This window comes from Bos indicus, chromosome 8 (assembly GCF_029378745.1).
Source record: "Bos indicus isolate NIAB-ARS_2022 breed Sahiwal x Tharparkar chromosome 8, NIAB-ARS_B.indTharparkar_mat_pri_1.0, whole genome shotgun sequence".
In the NCBI taxonomy this organism is placed as follows: Eukaryota; Metazoa; Chordata; class Mammalia; order Artiodactyla; family Bovidae; genus Bos; species Bos indicus.
Window position 1 is genome coordinate 59830498 of NC_091767.1, and position 18197 is coordinate 59848694.

At 41.2% G+C, this 18197-nt stretch overlaps 1 long non-coding RNA gene across 1 annotated transcript; it reads right to left on the reverse strand.

Annotated features, from left to right (window-relative positions):
* Positions 1-461: 461 nt before the first annotated feature.
* LOC139184563 (uncharacterized) lies at positions 462-13801 on the reverse strand. Its single transcript, XR_011568099.1, has 4 exons — positions 13599-13801; positions 10635-10719; positions 8928-9053; positions 462-6391 (listed from the first exon to the last, which is right to left on the reverse strand). It is a non-coding gene; the product is annotated as an uncharacterized lncRNA (long non-coding RNA).
* Between the last annotated feature and the right edge of the window lie 4396 nt (positions 13802-18197).

Sequence of the window (18197 nt, forward strand, 5' to 3'; positions counted from 1 at the left end):
AGAACATTTGAACAGTTAGAGGATCTCAAATGGGAGTGAGCTGAATTGTTAGGCAGTGAATTATTTGTGACTGTATTGCTTGCATAGAGGTTAGATTACCATCTGCACAAGATTTAGATGTTAAGCTGGATTTGACATGTAAAGAGAAACAGATTTATCAGAAGTCAGTTCATCCTTTCTAATTTGATTCTGTGGTAACTATTAAAATCATTACTGTTTTTCTAGACATCTCTGCCAAACTTACCCCCTTGAGTCATTGAATATTAGAGTTAATAATAGAGCCTTTAAAGATTTCTCAAATGTTGTATCCCAGTCCTCTTGATTTCTCAAGAATGCCTCAGAGGTGTAACGAAGTGGCTGGGAGGTATAATGAAGGAGAGCTGGGGCTCTGAACCCTGTCCCTATGAGAGGAGCAGGGGTTTTGCTGGGAAAAAAAAACCCTGAAACTTAAAGCCCTGATATTCCAGGTTCTTCATTTTATTGACAGAGAAAAAGATATGGAGCAAGAATGTATATTACCAAATATCACACAGCTAATGAATTTCAGTCTTAGAATTGAAATCTAGCTCTTCTAATTCCAATCATTGTTTTTTCCACCCTACTAGTCTACCTTCTTAAAAATTCAGTAAAATTTCTCTCCATTTTTCTGACCACCACTGTAATCTAGAGTGTTGTTTCTTTAGATCTACTCCTCTGTTAGCCACTGAACCAGTCTCCCTGCTGTCCAGGGTCTCCTTCTTGTCTATTATACTTGCTGTTGCCGTGTTATTCTTCATGAGACTTTGTCTTCATCATGAGATTTCTCTGCTCAAGAACCCTTATGTTGCCTGTAAGAACTTCTGAGCCTCACACGTAGTTGGCATTCTTTAGAATCTTTGTTCAGCCAGATGAACTTGAGCCCATTCTCTTATGAGTAATAAATGGGCTATGTAATAGATTAACTGAGTCCCACCCTATCCATAGACTCCAACTTTGGTGAGATTTTTGTGTACATCTTTAATCAGAAATGATGAGACGATACAAAAGAAATAGAAGATCACAGCTCAGGAAAAGCATGTTGTGTAACAACATGTATAATATAATCCAACTTATATGACACATACATGCATTTTTAAAAACAAAAATGGGATATGTAGAAATTGGAAAAACACCACCACCACCACCAAACTGGTAATAGACATTAACTCTGATGGAGGCGGGGAGATTAAAAAAGGATGAGGGGTAGGGGAGGGAGGTGGGAAACTTAAAATATGTATTTCTCCATGGAAGAAAGCCTCACAGGATGGATGGGAAACCTAAGAAATGAGGCTTGGAACTGACAAGAGAAAGAAACTGCTTGGTTGTCTTGCCTGGCTCCACTGCAAGCCATGTCTTTGCCTCTTGCATTACTCTTTGAAAGAAATAAAGAGTTCCATGAGATTATTTAATTGGCCAAGCTTAAGTCAAGGGCCATCTATGGCTCTATCAGGATAGAGAGAGAAAGGGTCTAGGGGAAGGAGTCCCTAGGATATCCCTTGGTTTCTGTCAAGGGAGGACAGACATTTAATTTTATTCTCCCAACAGGGCTTTGTATGGAGCAGAAAAGTTAATTGCTGGACAGGACATTAGTGTACTATTATGCAATGACGCCCCACTCCAGTACTCTTGCCTGGAAAATCCCACGGACGGAAGAGCCTGGTAGGCTGCAGTCCATGGGGTCACTAAGAGTCAGGCACGACTGAGCGACTTCACTTTCACTTTTCACTTTCATGCATTGGAGAAGGAAATGGCAACCCACTCCAGTATTCTTGCCTGGAGAATCCCAGGGACAGAGGAGCCTAGTGGGCTGCCATCTTGGGGTCGCACAGACTTGGACATGACTGAAGCGATTTAGCAGCAGCAGCAGCAGCAGCAGCAGCAGCAGCAGCAAGATGCTGGAACTAGAAATGACAGGAGTTCATTGAATTCAGTCACCCTCCCCCACTTCTTATCTATCAATACATCCAGATCCTAGGCCTTCCTTTTCTTTTGGTTCAACCAAGCCCCCTGGTGTGGTTTTAGACTTTACTAGTGGAGGGGTAATGAGTTAAGGGGATGGAGGAAAGGAGAAGGGTAAGGTAAGGCAGGTGGAGAGGGAAGTTAGCAGATATACTTTGCTTTCTTCCCTTTCTGTGCTTGCAGAGAAAGCCTTTTCAGTGACTGACAGTTAAAAAAAAGAAGATCATAATAAACATTTGTGAGCCCAATTACAAATAAAAACCTTATCCCTCTGGCTATTCTAACAACCTGCTCCTGATGGAGAAGCTATTCTTCCACTGTGTGCCACATAGAGTGTGGTCAGGGAGGCATTTCTGTCCATCTGCCTGCCATGTGTGTGTGCTGCCCTCTTTGGAAGGTCCAGACGCCAGAGTATATGCCAGAAGTATTTTGTTTTCTCACAGTGGGGATTCTTTACTTTTGAAGCATTAACCTGATAAAAAATACCTTTTTGCACTTTTTAACATGGGCTTCCCTGGTGGCTCAGCTGGTAAGGAATCTGCCCGCAATGTGAGAGACTTGGGTTCGATCCCTGGATTGGGAAGATCCCTTGGAGAAGGGAAAGGCTACACTCCAGTATTCTGGCCTGAGAATTCCATGGACTATATAGTCCATGGGGTCACAAAGAGCTGGACATGACTGAGCAACTTTCACTTTCACTTTAACATAGCTTAGGCCTGACTTTTTAAAAATTAACTCCAGTTAATCACAAGAGGATGTATGAATTCACACTCTAACTTCTGTGAATTGCAAAGCAAATTCCTTGATTTTCTGCTGATAAGAGAATCTGTTCCTCTGGTATGTTTCAGGGGCTGATGGATCAAGGATACTCTTATACTACAATGGATTGATTAACCTTTGTAATGACTTGTTGGCCAGCCATTATTGATAACCAAAAAGACTTAACTCCTTAACTGTTGTAAAATAATTATTTTTTCAACTTTATTGAAATATAATTTACATACAAGATGTGTCCATTTTATTTATTTTTTGATTTTATTTTTTTGCTTAAAATTTTTTAAATTGTCTATCAGTGAGTTTGACAGAAGTATTGTTAACTTTGTGACAAAAACATGCTAGTAATATCTGGTGGCTCATAGCCAACTTTCAGTGATTATAGTCTCTTCATATAATTACTCACGGTAATCCCTTTTATATAAGCATCTTAAAAACCTGCTTCTCTCACTAACCAAGCCTGACCAGTTAGAAGAGTTTTAAAAGGACAACAAATCTTTTTAAATTACAGAAGTAATACACATCTGTGAAAAATTCAAACAAGATGAACCCATTTGAAATGTGTAATCAGTGAGTTTTGACAGGTATCTACATCTATGTAATCATCTCTGCAGTCAATATGTAGAACATTTCTGTCACCCTCCCCAAATCTCCCTTTGCCCATTGCAATCGTCTCTCTCTACCCCACCCCAGACATCCAGTGATCAGATTTCACTGTAGATCAGTTTTGCCTACTGTTCAGTTCAGTTCAGTTCAGTCGTGTCTGACTCTTTGCGACCCCATGAATTGCAGCACACCAGGCCTCCCTGTCCATCACCAACTCTCAGAGTTCACCCAAACTCATGTCCATCAAGTCAGTGATGCCATCCAGCCATCTCATCCTCTGTCGTCCCCTTCTCCTCCTGCCCCCAATCCCTCCCAGCATCAGAGTCTTTTCCAATGAGTCAACTCTTCGCATGAGGTGGCCAAAGTATTGGAGTTTCAGCCTCAGCATCAGTCCTTCCAAAGAACACCCAGGACTGATCTCCTTTAGAATGGACTGGTTGGATCTCCTTGCAGTCCAAGGGACTCTCAAGAGTCTTCTCCAACACCACAGTTCAAAAGCATCAATTCTTCAGTGCTCAGCTTTCTTCACAGTCCAACTCTCACATCCATACGTAGAGCTTCATATAAATGGAATCATATGGTATGTATCCTGTATATGGCTTCTTTAATTCAGCATTATGCTTTTGATATCCATCCATGTTTCTGTGTATATCAATAGTTCATCCCTTATGTTGTGGGGAAGTATTTCATTGTTGAATATACCACAGTTTATCCATTCACCTGTTGATGGACATTTGTTTCCACCTTCCAGTTTTGAACATTCCCATACAAGTCTTTGTGGATATGTATACACTTTCCTTGGACAGATAACTTGGAGTGAAATCTTAGGTCCTGTGGTAAGTGAATGTTTAACTTGATAAAGAAAAAACTGCCAAATTTCTCCAAAGTGGCTGTACGATTTTATAGTTACCAGCATTCTGTGAAAATTCCAGGTTTCTGCATCTCCATCGGCACTTGGTATTGTCAGTTAAAAAAAAAATTATTTTAGTAGGTGTGTAGTGGTGTCTCATTGTGGTTTTAGTTTGCATTTTCTCAATGACTAATGATACTGAACATCTTTTCATGTGCTTAGTTGCTACCTATCTTAAATTTGGTGAAGTCTTTTTAAATCTTTTGCCCACTTAAAGAATTGGAATGTTTGGCTTCTTGTTATTGCATTGTAATAGTTCTTTATATATTCTTTTTATTATAAAGGTTTTAAAAGTTTGGATACAAGTCTTCTGTGAGTATATGAATTGAAAGTATTTGCCCATGTTAGTGACTTGCCTTTTTATTTATTTATTTTTAATGGTATCTTTTGGGCTCCCTGGTGGCTCAGAGGGTAAAGCGTCTGCCTGCAGTACAGGAGACCTGGGTTCAATCCCTGGGTCAGGAAGATCCCCTGGAGAAGGAAATGGCAACCCACTCCAGTACACTTGCCTGGAAAATCCCATGGACAGAGAAGCCTGGTAGACTGTAGTCCGTGGGATTGCAAAGAGTCGGACACGACTGAGCAACATCACATCACTTTGAAGACCAGAAGTTTACATTTTTGATGAAGTCTAATTTCTTACTTTTTCCTTATCTAGTTAGCCCTTTTTGTGCCCTGCATAAAAATTTTTTGTTTATACCAAAGTCACAAAGGTTTTCTCCTGTGTTTTCCTGTATATCTAGAAGTTTTATAGTTTTAACTTTCACATTTGGGTCTGTTTATGTTTATGATCCATTTTGGTCACTTCTTAACTTTGTCCTCGCTGCACAGCAGATGCAGTAGGAAAGGAAGAATCTAAAAGACCTCTCTCAAAACCGGATGTACTCTAGAACAGAATTATTAAACTTTTCTTCTGTGTCTTGTTGTCTTCGTCTAATATTGCGTACTAACTATTTACTAGTAAAATATGTATCATCACCTGCTGTGTGAATCAGGCACTAGAGATACATTAGTAAACACACTAGACAACATCCTTGCTCCACAGAGTTCACGTATTAATGGGAGAGGCTGTGTTTTAGTGAGTAGCCACTGTGTGCATGGCTAAGTCAAGAAAACATTACTGCCTCTATCTCTGATTCCTCAAGTATTAGATCCTTGGCAATACACTTATTATATGATTGAGCAAGAACCTCTTTCCACAGAGGGTCACCAATCTGTAGAGAAAAGGGAATCTCAGGTTGTATACAGCCTGCTACAATGCAACACAGGAAGCAGTGTAGCAGTACTGGATGGAAAATCTGGGCTCGCGCTCCTGTTACTACTAAGGCACAGTGACTGCACTTAACGTTCTCCTCCTTGGTTTAAGCTAAACAGTATCTTGGAGTATCTTTGTCTCCAGTCCTACTTCTGATGTCTTTGCCAAAAGAGTTTGGTAATTGTATCTTCAAATAACTCCTCAATCTCTTTCCTGATAGCCAGAGAGCCAGATATCTTCTATAACTAACCATTCATATGTCCTTTAAAACTAGCCATAATTTATTTGTGTTAATTATTCCACCATTGTTCAAGCCACTGCAAACATCAGTAATAATTACCACTTACTATGAACATTTATAAACTAGTACTAACATTAGATAACCAGAGAGGAAGTGGTGTTAATTCAGAGCAGAATGAGATCACTACGGCTTCTTGTTGTTTAGTCACACAGTCACATCTGACTCTTTGTGACTCCATGGACTGTAGCACGCCAGGCCTCCCTGTCCCTCACCATCTTCCGAAGTTTGCCCAAGTTCACGTCCATTGCGTCAGTGATGCCATCCAGCCATTGCATCCTCTGACACCCTTTTCTCCTTCTGCCCTCAATCTTTCCCAGCATCAGGGACTTTTCCAATGAGTTGGCTGTTCACATCAGGTGACCAAAACACTGTAGCTTCAGCATCAGTCCTTCCAATGAGTGTGCAGAGTTGATTTCCCTTAAGATTGACTTGTTTGATCTTCTTGCTGTCCAACGGACTCTTAGGAGTCTTCTCCAGCATCAAAGTTCAAAGGCATCAATTCTTTGGCACTCAGCCTTCTTTACGGTCCAGGTCTCACAACCATACGTAACCAGTGGCTTAGGCTGACCTTTAAAGAAGAAACAAATCTTGAACTAGACCTCAAAGATAAGTAGGAGTTTGGCAGATATGAATAAGGAGGGTTGATTAATTTAGATTAAAGGATTCGAGAAAGAAGAGATTAAGGACCAGCACACACACCATGTGTATCATCAGTCGCCTTCATCTATCAATAGCGGATGTCTAGACCATCATGGCCCTCATTCTTACTGAGCCTGGACACAGCCCAGTAGGACTGGAACTGGATAATAAGGGGGAAAATGTAGATATTAAGTGGAGAGAAGCTCAGTGAAAATGTGTGACCCTGGAGGTTAAGATGTGGGTCATCTCTGTGTGGAACAGGGAAGCCCTTGGTTCAGAGTCTGTGAAGGGTTCCTGTTGCATCTGTGCTGAAAATACAAGCATCTGAGAAGTGTGATAGACTTTACAACCAGGCTCAGGAAGATAGTGCTGGGAAAGACAATGAGATTTAGTCTGCCAGAGGGTGCTGCTCAGGTTATTTCTAGGCTCAGAATGACCCAAGAGTTGCACCAGCCAACAGAATCTGCAGCAAACAGGGGCAAGGGAACATTGTCCTAGAGATGTAGGAAGCCAGAGGATCACCGGCTCAAGGAATTCAACTCTATCCTGCTGCTACAAAGTCCCCTTCCCATCTAACATCCAGATCCATCTCTGGTTAGAGAAGCAGGGAGAGGCGACTGTGTGAGAGACAGAGATATTTTCATTCAAGAGAGTCTCAGCAGTATCTTTGTTATTGTTCAGTCGCTAAGTCGTGTCTGACTCTTTTCCAAACCCATGGACTGTAGCCCACCAGGCAAGAATACTGGAGTGGGGTGTCATTATCTGCTCCAGGGGATCTTCCCAATCAAATCCATGTCTCCTGCATTGGCAGGCGGATTCTTTAGCACTGAGCCACCAGGGAAGCCTGAGCAGTGCGGGACTGAATATGGAATGATGCAGGCCTGTGTACATGTTTCCAAGAGGGGCTGATTGGGCCCATCTGAGGTAGGTTAGGATGGATGCTCTGTGCGCTCTGTGCGCTCAGATGCAATGGGACTGCCTACACATGTGTACCTGCCTCAGCACCACCAGTGACTCAGCACTGGTGCACCCATCGCCAAGGAAGAACCATACAGCTGAAACACATCCACTCACCTAGCCTGGTCAGACACGGGAGGAAAGATTCCTGTGATCTGCTATTTCCACTGGCATCTACATTTTATCTGATCTGACTCACCTTGAGGAGCCCATTTTTTGAGGAGTCATATCCAAATTCCTTGGATTTTGTCACTGACTCATTTTCTCATTTATTCTAATATTAACTGAGTCTTTTATGCCATACAGTGTGCTAGGCACTGAGGATATACCCTTTAGTAAGAAATAAGGGAATAAGCACAAGTAACTATAATAAAGTTTGAGCAATATTAGGTTTGGAAAATATTACTGAGAAAGCACAGAACATTACTGGAATACACATTTTTTTGGGGGGGATCTTGTCTACAAAGGAAACAGTGATGTTTACTCTGTGATCTTAGGAGTGATTCTGAGGTGATCAGGTGAGAGGTGGGAAGAATGTTTCAGGAAGAGGGAACAGTATGTGCAAAGGTGACAGATATGAAAGGAATGAAAGAAGTTCAGTGCATACGGAGCCTAGACGGGGAGGGGAGGGATGTTATGTGAGACGAGGCTCAAGAGGTAGGCAGGGGTCAGATCATGGTGCACAGTGAAATCCATGAGTAGGTGTTTGTAGTTCATCCGTGTTCCACGCAGAGGAATGCCATTGCCAGCGCTGCATTTTGGCTGTTTTATACACGGAGGACTGGAGAGGATCAACACTGGATGCTGGGAGACAAGTTGAGGGGCTGTTACATCGGTCCATGTGAAAAATGATGGTGGTTTGGACTCTATAGGGTAGAAGCAATGGAGAAGTGGATGGATTTGAGGACATATTTGAGGGTATATCCAGCAAGACTTGGATGTGGAAAGTAAGGGAATTGGAGAATTCAAGGATGCCTCGGGTTTTTGGTTTGAGTGTGTGAGTGGATGGTAGTATCACTTACTGAGTTAAAGAACACTGTGGTGGGAAGATATCTGGTGAAGAAATCACATCAGGTTTTGGACATCAGAGTTCAAAGTGCTTGCAAGGCCATCAAGCGAAGAGATCCAGTGGACAACTGGATATATTAATTTAGATCTGGCAGAAATGGACTGGTGATTCATCTTTAACATGTAGAAATGGTCATTGGAGTTATGAGTATAGATAGAACTGTGGACAGAGGGTTGGGTGGAGAAAATCTAGAGTAGAGCCTCAAGAAACACTAATCGACCCAAGAGAAGGAAGAGTCAGTTCGAAACTGGGAGAGAACTGCCTGTCAGTTGGAAGAAGCTCGCAGTGTGGTGTCACAGAAGGTGTGCTATTATAGATGGCTCTAGAGACGTGTTAGCATTTGGCTGGACTTGTGATGGTGCTGAAGCTACCTATAATGTCTGATGGGGTAGGTGGCCTACAGAGGACCAGAGGAGCACAGCTGGAGCTCCTTGCCTACCTTAGTGACCTGGCAGCCTTCTGCCTGTCGAATCCGAAGAAACCTGGACTCTGGGAGATAGCAAGGACTCCGAAGAAGGAAATCATTTCCACACAGATGTGTTCCTCTCAAGGCTCTGCCTTTAACCTGGTGAGAAGTTCCGAAGAATAGAGTGAATCCTAGTCTATGGACCTGAGACCTCCCACAGGTTTTGTTGCATTCTTATCGCTTCCTAGAATTGTATTCTCATGTTTTTCTCTGTCTTCACCACTCTGATTCTGATGCCCAGTTGGTTCCCCTAATTCTTTTTTTTTAATAATTTTATTTATTTTGCACACGGGCTTAGTTGCTCTGTGACATATGGGATCTTCCCAGATCTGGGATCTAACCTGAGTCTCCTGCATTGGCAGGCAGATTCTTCACCACTGAGGCACCAGTGAAGTCCTCGCCTTGGTTCTTGATCTTTAATTTAGTTTAGCTAGCTTGCCCTTTCTGAGAAGTAGCCTCCATATATACATACTTTTCTTTTTTTTTTAAATTTTATTTTATATTGGAGTATAGTTGACTAACAATGTTGTATTAGTTTCGAGTGTACAGCATTCAGTTATACATATACATGTATCCTTTTTCAAATTCTTTTCTCATTAGGTTATTAATACTGAGCAGAGTTCCCTGTGCTGTACAGTAGGTACTATTGGTAATCTATTTTAAATGTGTATATGTATACATATTTCTAATAACCCCTTTGCTTGGCTGGCCAGCCCTGGAAGATACCTCCTTATGCACCCCTAATGAGCAGTCACCACAGAGCACAGCCCTGTTTTATGGGCCTAGGTAATGTAGATGTTTCCTTTACCCTCTCTGGGGGTGCTGGTGGCCCTGGGCCTTGATAGTCTATTCTCAGTCATCTCCTTCTCTTCTGTTTTGCTTGACTGAAACATATTTATTATGTTAAAGTGGTTCTACCTTTCAGTGAAACTTGGCTTTTCTATCTATTATTCTGGACTAGTATCTGGGCCCAGTCTTCCTTTCTTTTTTCTTTTATTTCTGCTCTGATCTTTGTGGGGGGTGTTGTTCTGCTTTTTCTAACTGCTTTAGGTGTACGGTTAGGTGGGCCCAGTCTTACTCATGGCCTTAAGGCTTTTGATAACTTTTCCTGTGTAGTAATATTCTGTGGCACTTTCTAGCATGTGCTTTCTTTCCTGCCAGGATTATTCAAAAATTGGCCCCAAATTGCCATCCTCCTATTCCAAAAGTCTATAACCTCTATGTTCCATGTACTGGGTCTGAGGAATGCCTGTAACCCTTAGCTTATTTCAGGACCTATGATCTACATACTCTGGGTCTACATAATGAATCTATAAGCCCAGTGGTGGCTTGAAATTTCTATATAGAATCTTAAGGGAAGAAATCTGGTTGGAAGGGGAGGGAGGCAGTTAAGGAGATTTGTTTTGAAGCTGAATCCATAAGAGTAGTGTGGTCAGCCAACTAGGACCAGCCACCAGAAAAATAAAAAACAGAGTTATGACTAATAAAAATATATACTTTGTTCATATAAGTGAGTTTTATAAATACAGAATCTAAGGCCTTTAAAAAATATTTTGTTGGCTAATTGTTTCATTTACTTAGTTTCTTCCTTCTCCAAACAAAGTATGATACCATTAACCTGACAGTTTTAAACACATGCTTTGCTGACTTTTTCTACTTGTGTGTTGTTATTTGGTTTACTTTATGGCATGGAGGAAGGAGTTTACAGCCGTTGATGCCAACAACTCTTCTTCAGATCCTCCAGTCTTTTCCTTGGTGAGTCATACTGTAAAATTCTAATCATTAGTGTTGTGCAATATCAAAATGCCTTGCATATGTAACAATGACAGCACACTAGCGCACACCCAGGGAAACAAGGTCATGTTACACCTGAAACTGAGGTGATAGATAATGCCATGACTGTGGATGAACTCACCGAGGAAGTGATTTACGGGGAGAAGAATGCAGAAAGCGGCAGGCTAGAGCATGAGGCTAGTGTGGAGGGGAAGACCACAGTTCCAAGGAGGAAGAGGATCCCCACCACAGTGAGTGATCGGTGGACACTGAAACGGAAGGATGACTGGGAGGATGAGCTGCGATGGAAGCCATGGTAAGAGATTTAACAAGAAGGTGATGCTGACAGACAGTGCCAAGTGTGTCTGAAGTAGAATGGAGGAACTTACTGTCATCTGTAAAGTATGAATTTCACTGGGCTCTTCCTCATCTCAACCATTTATAAAAATTTTACACTAGATGATTCAGTTCTATTCAACAAGTATTTATTGAGCTGCATACTGACTGTGGTGGGGTTGTATAAAACAGGCAGAAAGTGTCTTAAAGTAATATGTCTTTTTTTTTTTAAAAAAAGGTTATTTTTACTTATTTATTGGCTGTGCCAGGTCTTCGTTGTGGCATGCGGGATCTTTAGTTGTGGTATGTGGGATCTAGTTCCCTGACCAGGGGTCGAACCCAGGCTCCCTGCTTTGAGACTTCAGAGTCTTGACCACTGCACCCCCAAGGGAAGTTCCAAGTCATATGTCTTTATAAATAAATCTCCTGGTTAACTTGTAAATTAAAAACCCCATCAATTTTGACTGGTGTATTGGTTAAATGCAAACTACAGACATAGTTCAGTGGCATTTAAAGAACATCTTTTGGTATCCTTTCATCCCTATGATACCTTTTTTTTTTTAAAGAAAAGTCTGCATATAATTTTTTCTTACTACAAAAGTGATACATAATCATTGAAAGTTAAGTTATTCATAAAATTATAAATTATAACATAGTATCCCCCCAGAATAGTTATCCTTAACATTTTGATTTATTCATCCCAGGTTTCGACTAGGTATGTATATGTGTGCATGTTTAATGAAACTGGGCTCATTCCATACATTTTTCAACCTTCTGTTTTCATGTAATGATGTATGGTGAACAATTTTAATATCATACATCTCTGAAATAGTGTTTAGGGGGCTGTGTGGATTTTAATGTTTGAGTACAGTATACTTTTAAAAATTTTTATAGGAGTCTAGTTGATTTACAATGTTGTGTTAGTTTCAGGTATAGAGCAAAGTGGATCAGTTACACATGTGTCTACTCTTTTTTAGATTCTTTTCTCATTTAGTTCATTACAGAGTATTGAGAAGAGTTCTCTGTGTTATGCCATAAGTCATTTTTAGTTACATACTTTATATATTAATGTACTATATTATACTATTATATGAATAGTATTGTATATATGTGAATCCCAATCCCCCGATTTGTCCCTCCTCCCTCCTTTCCCCTCCTGGTAACCATAAGTTTGTTTTCTACATCTGTGACTCTGTTTCTGTTTTGTAAGTAGTTCACGTGTACAATTTTTTTTTAGATTTCTCATATAAGCAATATTATATGATATTTGTCTTTCTATGTCTGACCTACTTCATTCAGTATGACGATCTCTGGGTCCATCCATGTTGCTGCAAATGGCATGATTTCGTTCTTTTTTATGGCTGAGTACACATAGCTGATTCTAAGAAGATGATGGTCAGTGGTGGTTTGATGGATGGTGCATAGATAACCTCTTGGAGACACATCCACTGTCCACCTCACCACCAGCAGGTGAACCCTGTGCGTCCTCTTGCTCTTTCAAAGACTCTTAAGGTTAGTGCTCCAGCTCACTTTCCCCTCTAAAGCCTTCAGTTTTCCCGGGCACATATGAATTTAAGAACTCTCTACACTCCTGGGTCATCAGGACACTCAGCGTCCAGCACCCCACACCCCTATAAGAGCACATGCACCATCCCTCAGACGCTGGCCACTGGAGCTCTGGACAAGGCAGGCTGCCCAGGCCCATCACTGGATGATCCAGTGGGCTGACTAGGTATGTGCTTAGGGCAAAGCGGGGCCCCCAAATAGATTTGGAGGAAAAGATTTTTGAGATATATACATATATATATATATATATATATTTTTTTTTTAATGTGCAAGCAGTTACTATGGGAAAAAGTCAAATTTATTGTACTTAATATTTACACTTACATTGTGTTGTATTATAAGTATAGAGGATTGACTTTATTTTCATTGATTTTTTGGCATACCATAATCTAAATTTTAGTGTTTAGGGTTTCTAAAGACCCTAACCTAGCTGTGTGAAGGTCCATTCTCTTTAATTTATCGGAATTTTAGGAGCGGGGGAGAATTCCTTGTCCTTGTCAGCAGCCTCTTCTGGAACCAAATTATCCTGAGGACAGGGAAGTAGTAAGTCCATAATGCTTCTTCCTCTCTCTTTCCCCCATTGCTTTTCTCTCTTATTCTTGTGTGTTCTTTTGGGAGAAGAGGAAAATCAATTCTGTCTCTTCATTCCTCTGTGTTACTCACTCTGGACCCACACCAATAGCAGTGAGCTTTGAATTTAGCAATGGTGAAATCAGGGTCTTTGCTCTCAATAGCAGTCAGTTCACTTTTAGCTGCCACATATCATGTTCAGCCAGGAGAACATTAACTACTGTAAGTGTTTAAATTAGAGGGAACTTCATCCAGAGAACTAGCTATACAAGTGAAGGAAGACCTGGGAAGTTATTTAAGGGAAGGCAAGGCAACCCAGATATTAGCAACAGCAGGAATCTTCTGTCATCCCTAGGCTGGGGGAACAAGGATGAGTTAGAAGCTGGAAGGAGTGCCTACCTGAGGGCAGCGGCAGCCACAGGGAACACACAGGTTCTGCAGGAGATGCTGGCCAAGGTGGAAGGAGAAGGGGAGGAAACATTCTCGCTCTCTCACTTCCTACTGAGTTCTGTTCTTCTGCCAGTGCCCTTTGTTGACAGGATTCAGTAGGGACTCCAGGAGCCATGGGCTCAGTCTGTGACTGTCAGACTTGCTGAAGAGGGAGCGGCATGGATCTGATAAGAAATAGGCCAAGGACAAAGGGGTGAGTAGGACAGGAAGGAGCATGTCAGCACTTGGCCACAGCAACTGGTGTTTGTCCTTCGTAGTTAGTACACTTCTTGTGTGTGTGAGGGTCAAGCAGGGAGCTATATTCTGACTTATTTTTGTGTCCTCTGAAGACCTCTCAATAAAATATTTGTTATATTGAACCAAATTTGAACTAGAGTTTCTAACTCCTGGTCACGTATCACTGACTGGCTCCTCTTCTTAGGCTTTTCAATGAGGACATGAAAATTTTGAAAACCTTTGCACATTTGTTATGAAAACAAGCAGACTCATTCTTTTCAAAGATTTCACCTTTCCAGAATATGACTTCAAACTGCTGATGCTGGGGTCTAGTTTCTCTTCTTTGGGTAGGAAATATCTGTAATGATTACCATAATAATGAACATGTATACCATGCTGGACAACTTAGAACACACTTTTACATTTATTTTCATCATGAGTAGGTTTTAATATGGGGATCCTGGAATCCGTTTATTTGTCCTCTGTTAGATTACTATAAAGTTTAGGTTTGAAAGAAAAACACCAGGGTTCTTTTCTTGTTTTCTTCTGAACCACAGATGGTGGACCATCTTCTTGCCCTTTTTGATAGACAGTCTGGTTACTCTCAGTAGTTGGTGGGTCATGTTCTCAGCTGCTGTTTGGTGGGAGAGACTGGCATCACATTACTGCTCCATCTTTCTCTCTCAGATCTAGCAGGTGTTTGAGGACAGTGACTGTCTCATATACTCACATAGAGTCTCTGCAGTCATATATAGCACACCTGTTGTTTTTAGAGCCCTATTCTCATCCAAATATGTATATATGTACAGTCGACCCTTGGATAATGCGGGGCTTTTGGGCGCCAACCCTGCAGGCAGTCTAAAATTCACACAGAACTATATAGTTGGCCCTCCATGTGTGGGTCCTCATCTGTGGTTTCAACCAACTGTGTAGTACTGTAGTACCGATATAATGGAAAAAAATCTGCATGTAAGTGGACATCATGGCATGATACTGAAAAATAAGTTGAATAGTGTTAAGCAATCAGAATAGTTTAGATTAAACATTTCATTTAGAAAACTGACATCTAGCACAGACTGCTTCTGAGTGTATGCCTGTCCCTAAATGTCTGACCTTCCAGGATTTGCTTTATCTGCACAGATACCACTCCTTCCTCCTACATATACACGTGAACTGTCTCTTCCTGACTGCTTTCTCTTAGCTTAAGGCTTGTTAATCTGGGGTCCTTTGGCCTTCAAGGCTTTCAGAAGATCCTGGGTCCATGCATCCCCAAAATGATAATGCAAAATTTTGTGTGTAATATGTATACGTGCCTTTTTGGGGAGAGTGGGAGTGAGGAGAGAAAGTGTCCATGGCTTTCATTCAGTGTTCTGCCCCCAACCTATCTCTGTCTTCTTTCTTATTTCTGCCTAAACCTTTAACTCCCAGTTCTTTCCCTCACTCAGAAGATAGCTTTGCATCTTCATTTTGGAATGCAGTTGAGCTCTTTATTTTGTATAACTTTTCCTTCACTTCAGCATTCTATAGAAGATATTGAGTTCCTATTTCCCTGGAATTGGTTACTAGGGTCTAAAAATGAGGACAAAGAAATACTAAGCATCACACATCCTGGAGAGAGCTGCAAATGGCCTGGGTCAGTCAGCCTCTCGAGGTAGCCCAACTGGTCCTGGTACCTCTAAGCACTAACCCCACCCATCCCTCATCACCTCATCACCTCACCTCGATTCCAGTCTGTGTAAGGTGTACTATGACTCAAGGGAGGGAGTCATGAGCCTAGCAGCCAATACCTCCCCCTTCTTTTGCCCCCCAAACCAAGCAGGAGGGTATCAAAGAGAGTCTACAGAAAGAGACTAACTTCTGATTCCCTGGCTAGACTCTCTGTTTGGACAATGGACTTATTTAGCTCTGCATTTATCTAAGAAGAAAGGCAATTAAGTGTGGAAAGACAGAGAAGGGGCTTAGCAGTAGAATAGCCTGCATTCCTTCTGTTTGTCTTAGCATGGGCATGTGAGTTTCTTGTGGTTCTGGGGACATGGAGGAAGATAGCTGGACTTGAGCCATTCTGCTGGTAGTCCATGCAAGAGGCTCCCCGTTGGACAGAGGTTAAGAGGGTTAAAGGGGCTGGATGGTCTACACTGGGGCACAACTCAGTGGAGAGGTCTCACAAGTGCCATAAGAGATCTGGCATCTTGATGTCTGTCAAACAACAGTCTGGGCTGGCCTGTCATCCACAGCCAACAGTGGTTTGAAGTAACAATTACCTAGAAGCTAGACCCCCTTCTAGAGAACCTTCTAGAGAAGTAGAAGAAGAGGTGGAGAAGCCATAGGAGGGAACAGGCTCTCCACTTCAGGGTCCTTCAGCCATGGCTCAGGTTGGGCTGGAAGAGGGAAGGAGATGATTTCTGTGTTGGATCTGAGACTAGAGTTTAAACGAGTTGGGTTGGACCAAGCTTTCACATAACTAAAAGGGAGCAGAGAGACGTGGAATCTGTTTGTGCTGTTGTGAGGCTGTTGTGTGCTGTTTGTGCATGTCAAGGCACAGAGGAAGACTCTTATAGGGTGGGTGGGAGTGTTTATACCCATCTGAGTTCAATGCTCAACCAACAGTTACATTGATTTATCACTAAACCCATCCCTGAATCCACTGTCCCATCTTTCCCTTCAGTCTAAAAGGAAATAATTATTTTCCTGTAAAGTGAATTCCTTCATCTGTACTCTTGTTTATTCATTGAGAGAACATTTATTTGATGTCTTAAATTTATTGCCAGTGTTGAGGTACAAAGGTTAAACATGAAGGAATTCTTTCCCTTGTGGAATGCACAGATTAGTGGGGTAGAGTAGAAGGTAACTACCTGCTTTAAAAACAATGTATTAAGGGTTATTAAAAGTGGACTGGAAGGTCTCAAAGAAGAATAGCGATCAGAAAGCAAAAGAAGACAAGACATTTCAGGTTAATTGAAAAACAGTGGGTATGGACTACATGCACTGTGTCCACTTAGGGAACAACAGATGGTTCTGTTGGGAAGGCAGACTTGGCAGCAGAGGAGGCTGGATAGAAAGGCAGGAGGCAGATCCTGATGGGCTAACCTGCTTGTTCTCTACCCTGTAGATGATGGTTCTTCATAGCAATGGTACTTCCCTGGGAGGGGTGTTATGGACATTTGTGGGTCATTTTTCATTGTAATGTGATGGAAGGTGGGTGCTACTGGCATTTCAGTAGTTAGGGGCCACAGATGCTAGACTCTACAATGTGAGAATAGTTCCACATAGTTTAGAATATATTGTTTTAAAGTAGATATCTGCTTATTCCACTAGGTCGTATATTTTATGAGAGAAGTACTTTTTTTTTTTTGCCACACTGCACAGCATGTGGGATCTTAGTTCCTGACCAGGGATCAAACATTTGCCCCCTGCAGTGGAAGCCTGGAGTCTTAACCACCAGACCACTAGCAAAGTCTGAGAAGGACTTTTATCCTGTTAATCTTTGTACTTCAACACTAGCAATATGTTTTTGATGTCAAACGTCCTGAGTTCAGCATAATTTTTGAATCTGGGCTATTGTTACTAATTCTAATATTGATGTATAATCTAGTATATTTTTTAAATGATATGGCTTCTGATCTTACTTCTTTTAAACCCTAGCTTACTCATTCCATACAATTAGGTACAAGAAACTGAGTGTTTCAGTAAGTCTTCTATATTTCATTATAAACTATTGTTTTTTATTTCTCTTTTGTGTTAGATTTAGGACATTGTATTGGTGTTTTGAAATTATGTGTATAGATCACTTATGTATTCCATTCTAGGAGAGTAAGGGTGCTATTATTTAAAATGTTTATTAGAAGAAGGGAGACTTAGGTCTGATAGGATCAAGAGCCACTATCATTGGTAGCCATTGGTTTCCAAAGTATTGTTGGAAGCTACAGAGCTCAGATGTTTTGCTCACGAGCTCCCTAAAATAGCAATAACCTCCTCACACAGCTTTACACTGAAATCTAACATTTACTATTCAAGTTAATAGGAGGCAGAAAATACTAATCACTTCATAAGTTGAGGACTGATTGTAATCATAAAAAATATTTCATGATGATTTGATGAAGTAGATTTTAACTATCTTATGGAATAACGCATGCCAAATACAAAATAAGTTACTGAACTTTTTATCCATAGATATTTTTCAGTGTATGTGAATTTTTTGGTGGCCCATAAAACTTTCCAATTACATTTTTTATTGTTTGTTTGTTTTTTCTTTTAAGTCAGGTTGCTGCTGCTGCTGCTGCTGCTAAGTCACTTCAGTCGTGTCCGACTCTGTGCGACCCCATAGACCGCAAC